Here is an 18943-nt window from a genome sequence, read left to right as displayed (position 1 = left end):
TCAACAGTATAGCTGGTTTTGCTTCATTATGCCTGATACAGAATATTGCTCAGAGTATATCTTGAAAAGTTTGTCTTTAAGCTGTTTTAAAACATGTTTGTCTTTAAGATGTTTTAAAAAATGAGCTTTCTTTCCTCTTCTCCTTCTGTTCTTTTTTGTACTTTTCCAGATATCTTTACAGTTTTATTTACTGTCTCAGTGCACAACAATGCAACATCAATTTGATGTGATTATTGAAGTCTTGGAAATAAAAGCTGCAGCAAGCTGTTCACTGGAGATTTGATCTCTGACAAATAAGCTTGTGTCAGTGCATCTAAAAGAACATGAGTCCATACCTCTGTTTTCTTCCCAGTAGAGTCTTGGTAGAGATGCAATTAAAAAAAAGAAAATCAATCTGTGCTTTGCTGTCTGATTTCTGAAGAATGGCACTGAACTGCCAGAGCGTGAAGATGTGGTATTGTAAATACAGAGAAACCCTTATGAATTCCACTTTCCTCACTGGTCTCTAAATGAGTCTGATTTATTAAAGCATTACAATGAGAGAGAAGAAAGGCTAAGAGGAAAAGGCAGTGGACTTTTTTAGCTGACTTCTGATAATTCGAAGCAAGCTGTGTATTGTTTCAAAAGTACACCATAAAAAAAAAAAAAATACATCCACCAGGGATGACTTATTTCCTGATTTTCAGAAAGGTTGAACATCCATCATTAGGTAGAAAGCCTTAGGAGTTGCAAAATGCAGGACAGTCAAACCGTTTACATTTGTTGTTTGTTTGTTTGTTTTTTCTCTTCCAAATGTGAGTTTTGGATCACAAGTCAAAAATGTTGGTCTGAAATTTTGAAGTTCATACATTAGGCCAATTGGAAGATTCCCAGACCTGTAAAGTACTTTTGGTCCCAGTACAAAAAACATTCTCAGATTCACACCATGTAACTCATACCTTTTTAGTACTCCTACAGAGGTCACTGATACTACTTGCCTTAGGAAACTTACACAAATGTTCAAGTTTCTGTAGGACAATGATTTTTGATTGCATAAGACTTAATTCTACAGTGATGTACAAGTTTCAGTGCAGAAAATCAAAACCATCAACAAGCTATTCTAACTATACAGCTGAATTTCCTAACTGACATATTGTGATTTAAAAATGACCATTTTTCAGTTTCTTGAAAACAAAAAAAAAACCCTCACAAGACTATGTTTAACAACACCACCTAACGACCCATAACTCACCCTTGGGGCTGCTCCTGCTTCAAGTTCCTGAGTATCTCTGGTTCAGAATCAAGAGTGCAGAGCCCATTGTTACAAGTTTAAAGGAAAGTCACATTCTCACTAAGCATACTTCTTGCTTTTAAAATGGATAATTATTTAGCTAAGTTTAGTGTGGTAAGAATCTGAAATTAAATATACAATGTTGTCAATGTTGTTTCTTTGCAATCCCATTTCAACTGCCCCCTTTTTTAGATTTCAGCATGTTTGCACAGTGCTGCTTAAGTGTTACTGAATATGTTGGCACAAACACTTCAGAATGAAATAACTGTAAAGGACTAAAGTCATCCCTGAGTGTTGCAGCTTGCCAAATGAGAAATGCCATAGGTCTAAATAACTTTTCTGTCCTCCCAACCTTGAGCAAGCTCATGAGCTGCTATAGTTAAGACAGCTCTTCTGTAGTGTGCCCTGGGAACTGTATAATGGCCCAGAACTTGCATGCTGGTGTCCCCTGCCTTACACCTCGTTTCTCACCATGCCTCTGCAGCAGAATTTAGCAGAGTACTCTTCGGCAGCAGCAGGCCCAACACCTATGTGACAGTGCAGTTCTTGGTCCACACATGCTTATTCTGCACCAGTGGATGCTAGTGTGGGTGGAAAGGGGAGCTGAAGGTCTTGTCAGTCTCCTCTCCCCTGTGAGAGGTGAGAGAGGACTGATGGGGTAGAGGCATGACCAGTCTCATGGCTAGTTCTGGCATGACCGCACCTAGAGACTCCCGTCTCACCTGGAAAAGTTATTTGAGATTCCCATCCTCCTCAAACTTGAACTCAAAAATGCAGGTGACCAAGGAACCTCTCAAAGATTGTAGCTGGACCCTATATCTGGACCAGTGAATATCAGACCTTATCTGGTTCTTGAGTATAAGTGCAAAACCTGTTGCATCCTGTCTCACAGATAGCCAGGGTTGCACAGCTGCAGCTTCTTTGGGAAGGAAGCCTGCCCTCAAGAACTGGAAGTGACCATGATAAACTCTGACCACGGTGGTGGCCCCAAGACATACCATAGAGTGTTTCTCCAAACTCTGTCGCCCTAGCTGGGATATCAACATAAGGCAAAGAGGCAATTACTTCTATAGCTGTGACAGCTGTGTAATTGGGATCCTTTTATACATGCTTTTGTACTAAAACATAGAGCTGGAAGCTATCTGAATTAAGTCAGTCTACAACAGTGTTTTATAGAGCCAGTTTGTACAGTGTATAATTAATCCCCTCTAGTAACATGAATATTAGACACATTTATTCAAGAAATATTAGCAGTCTGTTGGCAGGATTTTTAATTAAATAATAATACTAAATTACTTGCGGTCATATTTTCTCCTGCATCTGTATTGTATATTTCTCTCTGGGTCAGAGACCGTCCTCTGTGCCTGGCTTACAATGAGATGCCATTCCAGCAAGTTTTCTAGACATATATCTTCCCTTTCTGCAACTGTGTGAATTTGAAGTGGATTTTTTATCCTCGCAGGCTTCTGAAAGTGAAGAAAAGCTGTAATCAGTTAGATTTGAGTTATCAATTAAAAGTTTCATGCTCTGTGCCATTATTCATTATTCCTCACTTTTCTCCATTAAAAAAAAAAAAAAAAAAACTGTAAAACTTTATAATAAATAATCTTGGGTTCTGTAAGTATAAATACCATGCATGTATAAATTAATATTTGTTAAATTAGACCCATAAGAATTGCCCTATTGGATCTAATCCACCTCCAATATTCTGTCAATATTCTTGTATATGAGGATACAAGAATCTGTTAGGTAAACATCTGTGGAATAATCTGTGCACATTAAATCAGTTCCTCATACTTAGAAGTTGTTAACTGACTTAAACACAGTAGCAAGGCATGTAAAATTAATTTTGTTATTTGGGATATGATTGCGCATCATAAGTTGTTCTGAGTCTAGGGTCAGCTTTTCTATGGTTTAATGACGGTTTTCAGTTCCTTCAACTGTTTCATTCTAAACACTGCAAACTGTTGGACACTATTTCAAGAATGCTTCAGTATGTGCTTTTTAGCATCGCTAGCACAAGTTAAAGGAGATGGAAAGTGGACTGCTTGAGACTGATCTAGCAATCATGTCAGGGTACCTTGCTAACTACACTAAAAAGAGGCAGTGAATAAGAAAACCAGAAATATTTGTTGCGACCTTTGCTAGCTTGTGTAAGTTATTCAAGAAAATGAATGAAACCTTTGATATAAATTAAAACTTTTGTTAAATGTTGCCCTTTATGGGGCTCATGATGTAACATCAGGTTTGCTTGGATCATATCTGTAAGAATAAAAGACAAGATTCAATATGGAGGCACTAGAAAAGCTTACAGTAAAATGGAAATCTGAAGGGAAGGTTAATCAGAAGTTTATAAAATTCAGCACAGGTGAATGCTCTGAGGAAGCCTTTGAAGACATAAAGCTTTCTCATACACTAAGAGATTACTAGGAAAAAAGGGATTTCAGAAGACTCCTTTAGACAAGCAAATGAAAGCTGAAATGCTGAATGCAAAAAAAAAAAAAATATATATATATATATATATATATATACTTTGACCAAATCAGTCAGATATGTAGGTCATATTATAAGAAGATCCCAAATCAAAACAGGTGAGACAAGAGAGTTAATTTGTCTCAACATGTCACAGCAGCAAGAAGTCAACAAAGGATGCACAGTTGAGAGGGGAACTAGAGGTAAGAGAGTTAGAAAATTAATGGTATGATAGAAGACCCTGTGCCTGAAATTCAGAGAACTACCAAGAACATCTTCTGCATCAACTTCTAAAAGTATCATTGACATTACATATAGATAGCAGGTGCACTTGGCCATATTTTTAATTGGAAAAAATCATCCTGTCTGATATTGTATGAAAACTGTACATCTTCTCAGGCTGAACAACCCCAACTCTCTCAGAATTTCCTCATAGGAGACGTGTTTCATCCTTCTCATCTCCTTGGTGGCCCTCCTCTGGACCCTCTCCAACAGGTCCATGTCTTTCCTGTACTGAGTGATCCAGAGCTGGACGTGGGACTCCGGATGGGGTCTCACCAGAGTAGATTAAAGTGACTGAATCACCTCCTTTGATCCGCTGGCCACACTCCTTTTGATGCAGTTCAGGATACAGCTGGTCTTCTGGGCTACAAGTGCACAACGCCAGCTCATAGAATAATAGAATGTCCTGAGTTGGAAGGAACCCACAAGAATCAAGTTCCCTGCATAGGAAAACCCCCAAATTCATACCACATGTCTGAGGGCATTGTCTAATTTCTTCTTGAATATTGTCAGGCTTGGCGCCATGACTATCTCTATGGGGAGCCACTTCTTGAGCTTGTCCACATCCCTCTGAATGGCTTCCTGTCCCTCAGGAGTACCAACCCCACCACTCAGCTTGGTGTCATCTGCAAACTTGCTGAGGGTGCACTCAATCCCACTGTCTCTGTCACTGATGAAGATATTAAACAGTACTGGTCCCGGTACAGACCCCTGAGGGACACTACTTGTCACTGGTGTCCATCCAGACATTGTGGCATTGACCACCACTCTCTGGGTGTAACCATCTAGCCAGTTCCTCATCCACCAAACGGTCCATGCATCAAATCCATATGTCTACAATTTAGAGAGAAGGATGTTGTGGCAGGCTGTGTCAAAGGTCTTACAGAATTCCAGATATATGACATTTGTAGTTCTTTCCTTGTCCACTGGTTTAGTCACACCATCATAGAAGGCCACCAGTCTGGTCAGGCAGGACTTGCCCTTGGTGAAGCTATGCTGGCTGTCCTGTCACCTCCTTGTCTTCCATGTGCCTTAGCATAGCTTCTAGGAGGATCAGTTCCATGACCTTCCCTGACACAGAGGTGAGGCTGACAGGTCAGTAGTTCTCAGAGTGCTCTTTTTTAAAAATGGGTGTACATAAAAATGTGTAAGCATACCTCCTGTTTTATTTGATGATATTAATGTAGATGCTCATACCCTTTAAGGAAATTTCTTCACTAATGAAAGAGTTCTGTGTTTTAGATGAGCCTTCTGCTAACACAAAGCAAGATGTATAGAGCAAGAGTAGAAGTTCGGTGTAAGATCACATTTTCTAATACCAAAGCAAATAATTTAACAAGAGTGTACATCAAAGAACTGGCAATTCTTGCCAATAAAAATGCTAAATACTGTGTATATTCATCTGGGCTTATTTTTTTGTTACAGACAGATAATAAAGAGAAATCACTGAAGGTTAAAAGGCAAACTAGGAAGAAAGGAGATTATCTTGCCTTTAGAAGTCCATGAATTTTCAAACTGTTTTTAAGTTACAGGATCTAATTAGTATCATTCATACTTCAGATAATCCTTTGTAGCTTCTTCAAAAGATGCCTCACTTGTTGTTGGATTTCCATGCCTTTGAGAAACTTTTGACTCTTCTGGGAAGGAAAAAACTCCTGTTTATAGGAAAAAGAATAATATAAAAAGCAAGGAAGAGTATCATGAACCAGTTGAATTCTGATTATAATGATAAAATCAGAAATAAAGTTAAACTAATAAAGTGAAATAGGAAGGCAGTTGGAGAAGCAATCAAAAGCAAAAGAATATTACGTTTGTAGCTCTATGCCCATAGTCTCTCAAAATAAGAACTGTGATATGACCATTTATAAAATTATCCATTAGATCTATTATCATCCCTTTTATTTCTTTTCTAAATATTTTAAATGTACTATTTTCAAACATAGGCAAATATGCCAACATATAGAGCTCTGGTGACTTACAAAATGAATGTCATATTTTCACTTCAGTGTTGTTTCAGAACAGATCCTACCACCCTGCCACTGTAAAATCATTTTGCTTAACTCGTTATTAGACTGGAGAGTGGTCTGCTTTTATTTAGTTCAATGGCTGATACTGATATCATCATGTGTAAAAATATAGTGCTAAAGATAAAATCTTTATTATGTATATGGTTGTGCATAAAGGAATACTTTTTATGATATCTTTGGTTCTTGAAAGAATCATTACTACAACAATAAGAATTCTATGTGCAGAATAAAATAGTTTATTATGTCCAAAAATAAAGTTTCCTAGAGCTTTTGAACTTGAACATCTATCTCCATGTTGAAAATGGCATCATAAGAGAATTCAGAGTCACTCCAGGCTTCCCAGCCGGCATATGGATATCCAACTCCTCATAAAGAAATCTGTTAGATGATCTGAAACATATTCAGCTGATAAACATAATGTGTTAACTCTCATCATTGATCTTCCTGGCTGGCAGATGATGTGTAAACAGAATTACTCTAGTCTGAAGTTTTATTATATATTTACACAAGGATGATCAAGAAGAAAGCTACCTTTAATTAGATGGTGAGTCCTGGGGGTTCTCTTGCACACTGGATTTCTCCCAGAGCAAGTAATTTAAATTCTATGAATCCCTGAAGCTCAGTATGCCTGTTGAGCTTTGTCAAGTGTCCTAGTGTCCCAAGCAAGTTAAATCAAATGCAGGTTGAATGTATTTTTCCCCAAAATGTGAGTGCTGTGCAGCTATGTATCTATATTTCTAATTTATTTTTTCTAAATTTAGGGACCCATAGATAAAATGCTTATAGTAACTAGCTGAAGTGAGGTAAATTCAGTGAAAAACAGCACTTTGATAACAATTACAGGAACCTCATTATATTTTTTTTTTAACATACGTTCAATTAGCTGCATAAAAAGAAATTAGGAATTCAAGATCTCCGGGCCACAGTATTTTCTCAATTATACATTTGCAAATGGTGATATCAGTTCTACCCTTGTAAACTTACAAGAGTTATTCAGGACTTAAAACAATGTAATAACTGTCATTTTATTATTAACATTAAAGGATATACTTTATATGTATTTTTTTTAACAGACGGAATACATTCAGTAAATTAATAACTCAGTTCTGAGGAGCTAATAATTGAAAGACGGAAATAGTAAGACTCAAGCATACACGGTGCTATGTGGGTATTCACTTCAGAAAGCATTTCAGAAGTTACTCAGCACAGGTGATAGAAAGGTGAACACCAAGTTCTACAATCCCTGCTGCTGAAGTCCTCCAAGAATACATCAGATAACTGTCTCTCAGGAGCAACACAGATGAAGTTAGGACAGGAAAATGAAGTAGATTGCCTCTTGCTATCTTTTCTAACCCTATTTTTCCATGCTATTATGTGATTAAGCATTGCGTCACTCATAGACCTTGAGTATGGAGAGAAATTCCACAAAGAATGATAAGTGAACACAGAGAGAGTGCTAGACTCTCAGATTTGAGTTCCTGGGGTCAGAACAGCACAGGGGCTATTAGTGCCATTCATCACAAGGACACATCATCACTCAAACAGGGTCACAGTTTCCCTGAAATTACCACAGGACTCTACCCAAGAGCTTAGTTATCAACATATAGCCCCCTAAAATACCTTCACCTTAGAATCTCAAAGAATGTCTTGATTTGGAAATAATCCCAAGTACCATGAGAGATGGAAATGCTCAGAGATGGTAAGGGTAGAAGGATAGAATGAAATAGTGAATTAAGAATTGGACAGTCTAAAGCTGCTTCTTGCAAATATACTGGAACAAATAATGAACATTTCAGTAAGCAGAAATATAAACTAGCCAAATTTTGTATTAGTTTATTTGTCAAAGTTGATGTGTTATGCAGATTCTCCAGTGTCAGTGAGGGGTAAACTCTTATTGCAATATTTCCATAAAAGGGCAGACTTCTAGGTCTTACTTCTCTACTCATTTGTGTTTTCATTAAACTTGTAAAGATTTACTTATTGTTCAGACAATTAATTAACTTGAATTCAGCTAAAACCTGTAGGAGGTAAGAAGCAGATACAATGTCCTAATCATGGTTGTTCCCTGGTGAGTTTGGTAAGAAAATAAAGAGCAAAGTAGGAATTACAGAGTGTATGGCTATATTATTAAATGAAATATGCCAGAGGCTGTTTCCTGAGATGAACAGATACATAATGGCCTGCATCCATGGCAATAAACTATCCAAAAGAAGGTGGTCATAAGTAAGGTACATCCACAAGCAAAATGCCTGGAAGTGTGTGATAATAAACACACCCAGGCATTGTTTGGGAGAATGTAGGCCAAAACAATAGCAGGAACTATTTTAACAATTTCAGTGACCCAGCTCCTAGAAGCAGCCTTGTCATTGTTTAATTTGTTGGTATAGATGTAGGTAGTGTTTTCCTGGTACACAGATGCAACCTTTTTCTAAATCTAAGGTAATAATTTATTGAAAAATTCTACTTACTACAAAACTCTCCTACTGTGTCATATAACTCATTCCATCGTAAAATTTACAGGTGGTACATAAATCCACAGTTCTTCATTCTGTCTCTTTAATTTTCTCAGCTTGTTGGTGATGCCTCCCCTGTGAAACTCCATAATGTAATCTGTGATTGACTTCTCCAATTCACTTTGTTGAAGTTCTATGTTAGAAATATCTCCTTATATGTAAGCAAAGATTAGCTCAAATGAAATTTGTCTCTTTCACTGGGATTGCCAGTGTCAAATTTTGGCCTTTGTATGTGTTGGCTTCTGTGATATTTAGGCCGTACGGAATTTTGACTGAACCCATCCTTTGGAGATCAGGAACTATTCTACTTATTTTATAAAATGATGGCACTTGTTTGTTTAGCAAAACTTTAAATATCATTGTGCTGGCATTTGATGTTTGGTTTTATTATTCTTTAGGGTTTGGTTTGTCAATATGATGATTCTGACACAACAAGGGTGCCATAATTAAAACATATATATATATATATATATATATACATATATATAAAATAAGCCCTTGAGAAAAGTTGATGTGCAGGACTGAACAAAAAAAACAAGGAAAACTGAACTCAAATTTGCCTAAGCAAAAATTAGAGGGAATAAATAGTACAGCATAATCAGCATTTGTTCCAATTTATACAAACCAAGAATATTTCCTTAAAAGACAGACTGGGTGAGCAATGACTGTCACATTGCCTGTTTATTAACTTTCTCTAAAAACATTTGTGAATAGTAGTAATCATCTGAAACTGTTCCAGAAGCTCTTGATAGAAATATTTTGGCATTAGTTTAGATACAGAAAGCAATAACTTGAAACACAGTGGGCTGTGTTCCCAGCTGGTAGAAATTACCTCTGCTCCAATGACTTCCATAAGCATAGTTTACACAAGGTGTTATTAGTCCAGTAGCAGTAGGGTTCTCAAAAAATTCTTAAGGTTTATTAATGTTGCTTTGGGATTAGTATGTATGAGTATGATGCATTTATTTTCTTAATTATGATGACATACTATGCTTTATCCTTTCTCTAACAGGAAAAGGAGAAAAAATAACCTCAACTAAAAAGGAACATAATCACATGCTGCATACACTCCTTCAAGTGCAGAGTAACTTTTTGTTGCTCAAAAACATATTACAGAATAAATTTTCTTCTTAATTACTGGACAGAAACCAAAATCAATGGGAGTTTATAGGAGCTATTTCCCTAAGGCTGCCTAACATTGATGTTTTGTTTTGTTTTATTTTTTAACATGTTCTGTTTCCCAAAGGAAACAGGTTGGATGATATCTGGATGACTTATTTTATATAATCATGCATTTCACAGCCCAGTCTTAGGCTTTTCTTTAAAACAGCCTGTATCTGTATAATGAAGGAAAGAGCTGAGGACCGGTTAATTGAAGCCTTCAGAAGAAGTAAACTGTGGAGATAGCTGGATACAGCTCTGTAATTGTCTGTTTCTCTGTATATAGGCTTTCTGATGTGCATGGGGCCTACAGGAACAGTGACGTATCACAGTAGGGTCCATGCATTTTCTGAAAAGTGACACCCTCTGCCTTGATGGAGAGCCTAGAGGGACCCAGGCCCACCGAAGGCAGATTGCACAAAACATTAGGGCACAGCTTCCTCCCTGTTCTCTTCTTGTACTCTTCGTGACACCTATTTTAAAAAAGGGCAGCAGGGGATATTAGTGTAGTGACGACTTGCATATGTTACTATGAAAAGTGCTGTACTGTAGAGCTGCTGTCACTTTTTAATGCTTTGGGTGAAGCCTCAACTCTTCTGGATCTAGCAGAGTTTCCCTGCAGGTGTCAGTGGAGTCAGGATTTCATTCTCTGGTTTATGTATCACCTATATTGTGCCATGCCATTACCTTAAATATTTTCTCTTATTTTCTAGTATGAGATGTGTTGATATGCACAGATTGTATCTTTTGATATTATATGAACTTAAATAAATGTTTAATTTTTAGGGGTTTTTTTCTCTTAGGGAAAAAAAAAAACAAACATGATTGAATTACATTGTTTAAATTTGTCTGCATTGGGTATTAGCTAAGCTGTACAAAAGTGAAATTTGTCTGAGTCTTGGTAGTGCAAATTATATATGAAACGCACTTATCTTTGTACTGAAATATTCTAAAGCTTAATCAATGGTAGACCTCTCATTACAACAACCCTGTCTCTTGAGATAGAATACATAAGAAGCTTTGTAAATTATATTTCATTTGACTAGGACAGGAAATTCATTCTTCTGAATTATATTCTGTTGGAAAGAAGATGATGAATTAAATGGAATATATGCATACTTGCTAGCACTGTTATTAATGCATAGCTGGAATAGTCCATCATCTCCACTTTTTTACAGGAGATAAGAATGGGTATAGACCCCCACAGCACACTTCTGCTTTCCAAAGACAATTCAATAAAATTTTCTGCCTTTTCTCTCTTTTGAACCTGTTAGTGAGCCAGTACTATTTCTTCCATTAATATGTAATGCACAGGAGAAACTTTGTCTAAAACATTTCTGCTTTTTTTTTTTTTTTGAGGAAGATTAGCACATACATGCACAAGTGTGTTTCTATATGTATTTCAATATATTACACCAATTTTAGGTAAAGAGTATTTCCAAGAGATTTGCAACTCCTACCCAGAGTGGCTAGAGCTAGTTGTAACAAAAGAAAATAGTTTTGTTAAACACTGTTTGGAGAGTCAAGGAGCCTGATAAGTTCTGTAAGATGATAATAGAACTATTAATCAAATGTACACCAAGTAAATCTGCTGGTACTAAATTAGGAGGAGCTGTGGACTCCTTCAAGGGTAAAGAGGATTTACAGAGGATTTGGATAGACTGGAGAGATGGGCAATCACTAACTGTATGAAATTTAGCAAAAGCAAGTGCTTAATTCCTCATCTGGGATAAGGTAATACTGGTTATTTGTACAAACTGTGTGATAAGAGTCTGGAGAGCAGCACTGTGGAAAGAGATCTGGGGATCTGAGTTGATAGCAATTTGAATAATTGTCAACAGGGTGCCCTGGAAGCCAAAAGGAAATACCCTGTCCTGGGGTACAGCAAGCACAGCATAGTAGCTGATCGAGGGAAGACACTGTCCTTCTCTACACTGTATTGGTGTGGCCCTACTTCAAATGCTGTGTGCAGTTTGGGGCACTTCAATATAAGAAGGACATCAAACTATGAGAGTGTGTCCAGAGGAAGATGACCAAGATGGTGAAAGATCTCGAGTGCAAGACCTATGATTAGAAGCTAAGGTCACTTGGTTTGTTCAGCTTGGGGAAGAGAAGGCTGAGGGGTGACCTGATTGCAATCTACAACCTCAAGGAGGGCAGCAGAGGGGGTGATGCTGGTCTTCTCTCTCTGGTGACTAGTGATAGGATGTGAGGAAAAGGAATGAAGCTGCATCAGGGGAAGTTCAGATTGCACACCAGGAAAAAGTTCTTCATTGAGGGGATGGTCAGTCACTGGAACAGGCTCCCCAGGGAAGTGGTCACAGTGCCAGGTCTGTCAGAGTTCAAGGAGTGTCATATGGATTAGTTTAGGTAGTCCTGTGAGGAGCAGAGTTGGACTCGATGATTCTTACTTCCAACTTGAGGTAGTCTACACATGCACAAAGGTTAAAGAATCATTTCAAAAGTTACAGCTGATGCTTTCATTGAGCACTTCGTACCTTTTCTCCCTTCATCTTCTGCACACACATCATGTTTCTCACAAGATCTCCTGACAGCAATCCACAACAGGGCATGAGTGGGGCTCTAGGAAGAAGACTAGAGAAAAACAAGAAAAAGTTAAAGTTCATCAGAAATTTTCAGGTACAGGATGGACTGCATGACATATTGCAGACACATGAGAGCTCACTCTGTTGGTATTTATCACTGGACAAGAGGTATGTGGTTGCACAGCTCAACCTACCTTGCCTCTCAGAGAAATGATAGGTTTTGTTTTTGTTTTCTGTTAAAGATAAATAATCTGATATCCTCACAGATCATGCAATTAAGAATTACCTGCACAAAAAAGTGGTGAAGGAAACATTTCATTTCAACTTACTTGCATGTCAGTAGATGAGGCAAAACAGTCTTGTGTCAGGAACAAGCTTTAGGCAACCTCAAATCAGTTCCATGTTCTTGCAGAAACTTCTCACAAGATCGCAGCTATGGTCATCATGGAGTGGTTTTAATCTTTCTTCTGACTCTTAGAAATTCGGCTTCAAAATTTCTGCGAAAAGCCACCTTTCTCAGTTGTCAAGATAATTTCTTTTTCTGCTTGAGCAAAGACATAATTTCATATTAACAGCTACCTAATGAATGGCAAAGTAATCTTGACATGGTGTTGATACTCATTACCATCTAAAGCAATGGCTACACTAGGGCTAATTTGTGATTGCAGATTACAGCTGTTCTCCCTTTCAGCTTCACATTGGTCTAAATAGTCTTCTTCCTTACCTTCCTCAAGCATCTGTATCACCAGTTATGTTACGGTTTTGGCAGTGTACTTACTGTGTCCGCACGTGAGGACCATCTCCTCTCGCAGATGTGTTGAACGGGGATCATACTTCTGCATACTTCTGCTTCCTGAAACAAAGCTGGCAGGAGGCTGCAGACCTAGCCTGAATCTCTTCAAGCACCTGGTGCTTGCTGGTTTTGTAATTTCAGATCATGCCAAGAGTTATAACAAAAACATTTTCTTTATAGATAAAAACAATTGACAATAGTGGCTTTTTTTCACAGGAATGCAAAAATCAGAGAGCATAGTTTCTTTCTACTGACAGCTTCCTCCAGTCCCATCTGGCATTCTGTGTTCTCTGATTGAACCCATATACTATTAGAGGCAGCGACACATGCTAACAGTTGCTGTAGCTTGTGATCCAAATAGAACTAGCAAAATCCTTCCTAAATAGTAACGTTGTTCCACTTGAATGTATCACAGTATCACAGTATCACAGTATCACAGTATCACAGTATGTTTGGGATTGGAAGGGACCTCAAAAGATCATCTAGTCCAATCCCCCTGCTGGAGCAGGAACACCTAGGTGAGGTCGCACAGGAACATGTCCAGGCGGGTTTTGAATGTCTCCAGAGAAGGAGACTCCACCACTTCCCTGGGCAGCCTGTTCCAGTGCTCTGTCACCCTCACTGAGAAGAAGTTTCTTCTCAAATTTAAGTGGAACCTCTTGTGTTCCAGCTTGATCCCATTACCCCTTGTCCTATCATTGTTTGCCACCAAGAAGAGCCTGGCTCCATCCCCATGGCACTCACCCTTTATATATTTATAAACATTAATAAGGTCCCCCCTTAGTCTCCTCTTCTCCAAACTAAAGAGCCCCAGCTCCCTCAGCCTTTCTTCATAAGGGAGGTGCTCCACTCCCTTCATCATCTTGGTTGCCCTACGCTGGACCCTCTCCAGCAGTTCCCTGTCCTTCTTGAACTGAGGGGCCCAGAACTGGACACAATATTCCAGGTGTGGTCTCACCAGGGTGGAGTAGAGGGGAAGGAGGACCTCTCTCGATCTACTAACCACCCCCCTTCTAATACACCCCAGGATGCCATTGGCCTTCCTGGCCACAAGGGCACAGTGCTGGCTCATGGTCATCCTGTTGTCCACCAGGACCCCCAGGTCCCTTTCCCCTACACTGCTCTCTAATATGTAATCTCCCAACCTATACTGGAACCTGGGGTTGTTCCTGCCCAGATGCAGGACTCTACACTTGCCCTTGTTAAATTTCATTAGATTATTCCCCGCCCAACTCTCCAGCCTGTTCAGGTCCCGCTGGATGGCAGCACAGCCCTCCGGCGTGTCAGCCACTCCTCCCAGCTTGGTGTCATCAGCAAACTTGCTGATAGTACACTCAATTCCCTCGTCCAAATCGTTAATGAATATTTTGAATAATATTGGCCCCAGCACTGACCCCTGAGGCACTCCACTAGATACTGGCCTCCAACTAGACTCCGCACCATTGACTACCACTCTCTGGCTTCTCTCCCTAAGCCAGTTTGCAACCCACCTCACTACTCTATTGTCTAGACCACACCTCCTCAACTTAGCTGTGAGGATGCTGTGGGAGACTGTGTCAAAGGCTTTACTGAAGTCAAGGTCGACCACATCCACCGCTCTGCCATCATCCATCCAGCTTGTTACATTCTCATAAAAGGCTATGAGGTTGGTCAAGCATGACCTACCCTTGGTAAAGCCACGCTGACTGCCCCTAATAACCCTCTTATCCTTGATATGCCTTGAGATGGCACCAAGGACAAGCTGTTCCATTACTTTCCCAGGGACAGAGGTGAGGCTGACCGGTCTTCTATTTATCTGCCTGAATGTGAAAGTTTCCTCCCGTTCTGTCCTTTACTTTCTTTTTTTTTTTTTTTTAACAATTGTTTGATGAGTTTAATTACAGTAGAAAGTTAAGCAGGAATTTCAGTAGAATTTAAGTTTGTGGACTTTTTAAGTGACTTACATTGGACATTGTTTCATTATATTATGGAAAGTTCAGTTTTCAGGAACTATGCAACTAGTGATTGTCCTTTGAGGTCAAAAAACACCTCACCTTCTGTTCTTGTTTTTTGTTTTTTTTTTTTTTTCATCTGTTTAGATTACAGTTTTACAGATTTTTAGCAAAAATTCTGATATCTTTATATACACTTCTTCAGCTTAATCATTAGTGAGTACATGACCTGGATAACAGATTAGTTTAATTTCTGCAATATTCACTCACTCCCCAGTAAAAAGCCAGATGTAATACACATTCTTTGCAGGATAATCTCTTATCCTGTGAACTCTTCCTGATATTGGTGAAAAAGATTTTTATATTGCTCCTTACGTGCCACTTCCTGATGAGCCCCAGATACACCTAAGATCCTGATGTGTGAGTTCTACTTAGGATTAGCCCATTTGTTTCCTATGAGAAAGGGATGAAATTGCCAAATTGCCAGACTTTTTTTTTTTTTTAATTATTATTAACTTTATTTCTCACTTATCTGTAAGCAACTTTTCTCCTTGCCTTGTTTTTTTTTTTTTTTCTTCCCTTCCCATTCCTCCATTTTATCTAGTGATTTACAGCTGCTGCAGGGCCACTATTTCTCAGAATATATAACAATGGGTGATGTTTAATCAAAAAGCAAATAACAAAGGGAACAAAAGTTTCAAAATCAAGCTTTTCTGATAAAAACCAGGCAAAAAAATCCATCATGACATGCTATAAAATGTAGGTGTTCTACAAAGATGTTCAATCAACATTACATTGTTTCTCTTGTGGAGAAGATGGTTTCTCCTGCAGTGGTGATGCTGACCCCCGGACCTAGTAGACCCTTGCTCACATACCTGTTTTGACCTTCCCTCCTGTGACTGCTGGGAAGTCATTTGTCCAATCTGTTCCCTTGTTCCTTGTGAGTGTTTTTGAGGTTTAGTGGTGTTTTGGTTTCGTTTTTTGTTTGTTTGAATGGAGAGAAAGTAAGCTTGAAAGCTGTGCCTTGGCCCAACAGTGACAGCTCTTGCTATTATTCTGCACTGCACTGAACACAATTATGCTGTGGTGGATACTACTTTCCTCTGGCCTCTGACCTTTCATTTCATCAGCTGTGATGGACTTGATACCTACAAACCTTGTGTTTTTCAGAGGCCTTTAAAGACAGATAGTTACAGTAACTTAGAATCATAGAATGTCCTGAGTCGGAAGGGACCCACAAGGATCATCAAGTCCAACTCCCGTCACTGCATAGGACAACCCCACAGTTCACACCATGTGCCTGAGGGCATTGCCCAATTGCTTCTTGAATACTGTCAGGCTTGAACTTAGAAAAATTAGTCAAATCAAAACTTTATTTAGTCAGCTAAAGCAAGATAACACAGGCAAAAAAAAAGGGTTAAAAGAAGAAATAGGTCTTTCTCACACTGCACTATTTCCTGTTAGTCTCTGCTTAATTATCTTCATTTCTCTGTTAAGAAGAGTCTTCACTTTAGACAGTTGCTTTATCATGGCCTCTGCATGTATCTCTCAGTGGTTCAGAAAAGGAAAGAGTAGATTTCGGAGTTTTGCAGGAGACTTGTTTTGGGCTAATGAATACAGTGAAGTGATGTGTTAATATTGGTTTGTAGGAGTTTTAAGTATACGTTAATTACTAATACAAAAGAAACGTATTGGCCTTTAGTTCTGGAGGTGAAATCTCAGGTGAACTTAATGACTACAGCAGGGGGTTTTTTCCAATATAAAGAACTGCAAGACCAAATAACATCAGGATGACAAAGTCATGTTGACATGTTATAAGGTACGTAATGGGACAACATTTTATCAAGTGAAGCTTTACTTCTATGCCTATTTTAACCTCTACATTTTTATTCACATTTAATGCAATTATATATTTCTCAGAATAAATCACTCCAGATTTAAGGGTCTAACTATCCAGAATAGAAGGATGTTACAGACAGCTTGTTGGTATTTGTTTCCAAACTTGCAACAGTTTTGAACATAAATTGTAAAACTTCAAGTGTTGAAAGTGTTAGTGTGGTATTGACTACCAGAGCTCCAGGATACACAACATGAATCACCTTACTCTGACTGAAAGAAATACAGTGATAAGATTATCGCTCAGAAAAGTAAGAATGTGTTTTAACTAAACTGATATAATAGACTTTCTCCCCTGCATTTGTTAGAGGGAGGTTATTTGATTTTTTTTTTTTTCCACAGATAACTTCTGTGGGGAAATGTATTTGTAGAGGAATAGCTCAGTGTCCTTCAGACACAATGAATAGTTTTCTTCAGCTCTCATGACACATACAATAATACTGTCTGTGATTTTGAAAGGTGAAAATGCACAGACTTTACTGATTTCTATCTTACCTTAGGAAAACATGGCATCTGAAATCCATTACCCATTTTTCAATATATCTATAGAAAGTTTGTGTATTAGTGTATGTTGCAACCATACACCATATTTCTATAGTGAAAGACATAGTCAAATCTTTTCTTTGCATGCTATCCTTTATGTTGATTGTATTATTAGTAACATACGTGACAATTTACTCCTTGGACATCCAGAAAAGAGGAATGCCTGAGAAGTATAGGAATACGTGAGTGTGCCCCAAGGAGAAAACTAGCACCTGAGGTTTGTTCATTTAATATTTTCTACTATATATGACAAATTGAGGTGTTAGTGTTGTTTTTCCATTTTGGTTGGTTGGTTTTTGTTTGTTTGTTTGTTTCTTTTTAGTATTTGACAACTTGCTACAGCCCTATTAGGTGGTAACATATATTGGATCATAAATAAGCTCAAGTAAAACTAGTATTCTACTGTGCTTGAAACAGCAGTGTTGCTATCAGTTTTTACCAGATGGTGATTACCCCAAGAGGAAGAAATTAAAACATTGTATATAACCTTTTTTTATCTACCCCACTCGACAGAATCAAAAATGAGCAGTTGGTTGGCAGCAGCTGAAACACGAAAACCTGTTCGTTTCAATTCTTTTGCAGCATGTGTTATTTCAAAGGTGAAATACCATAGCAAGTGTGAGAAACAAGTTACTAGGGTTAGGGAAAAATGACCATACAGGAATGTCTTTTGATGGAAAAAAACAGAAGTTATGCTGCAAAGAATCCTGGATATTAAGAATGGTAGAGAGAAGGCAGCAGTAGTGTAAGGTATGTATCACTTGATAGACAACATTTCCAACAGTACAGTTCATGTATGTGATCTTCAGTTCTGATGGTTTCCACATGAAACTTGATTTAGGGTTTTGCTTATAAATGCAGGAGCAGTAGACAGTTGAATGCATAGCACTGATAAAGCCAAATAAGACCAAATGGGACTTTGCTATGACAGAGTGATCGTGTCCACCTAGAAAATCCTATTGCCCATTGAAAACTTATCTTTCCAAGCAATCAAACTGGAACCAATAGCAATATTTAGAGTCAAAATGCAATATAATGTCTTCAAGCCAAATCCTCTGCTTGGACAAAGATGTGCTAAAGCAATCTTTAGCACAGATATGAACAGAGGTAGAGAATGTCACCTTTTAATTTGAACTTTGTGAAATACTTAACTGTTTCAGACAACTAACACAAGCTGAGGCATCATAACACACATTTGAACTTGGGTATTTTCCTGAGAGAGCACTCAGAGATGCAGAAAACTTGATAGCACAGCAGTACTTGAGGTGATACAGGGAACTGACAATTAACTAATTAACACTTAAAGAACTAACACTTGACACTTAAAGAACTAACCCTGCCCCACATCACTAAAGACACTTAGAGAGCTAACCCTTTAACCCACATCACTATTGCCTAGCTGTGCTTAGCTCTGTGTAACTTATTGTACGAGATAATAATCCTTGGGTGCATCCTTGGTGAATCCTTGGATGAACTAGATAACAGAAACTTGGGCACAGGACAGGAGAT

This window comes from Streptopelia decaocto (genome assembly GCF_964273445.1).
Source record: "Streptopelia decaocto genome assembly, chromosome: 2".
Lineage (NCBI taxonomy): Eukaryota > Metazoa > Chordata > Aves > Columbiformes > Columbidae > Streptopelia > Streptopelia decaocto.
The sequence above is the reverse complement of the archived record's forward strand: the minus strand, read 5'-3'. Positions refer to the sequence as shown.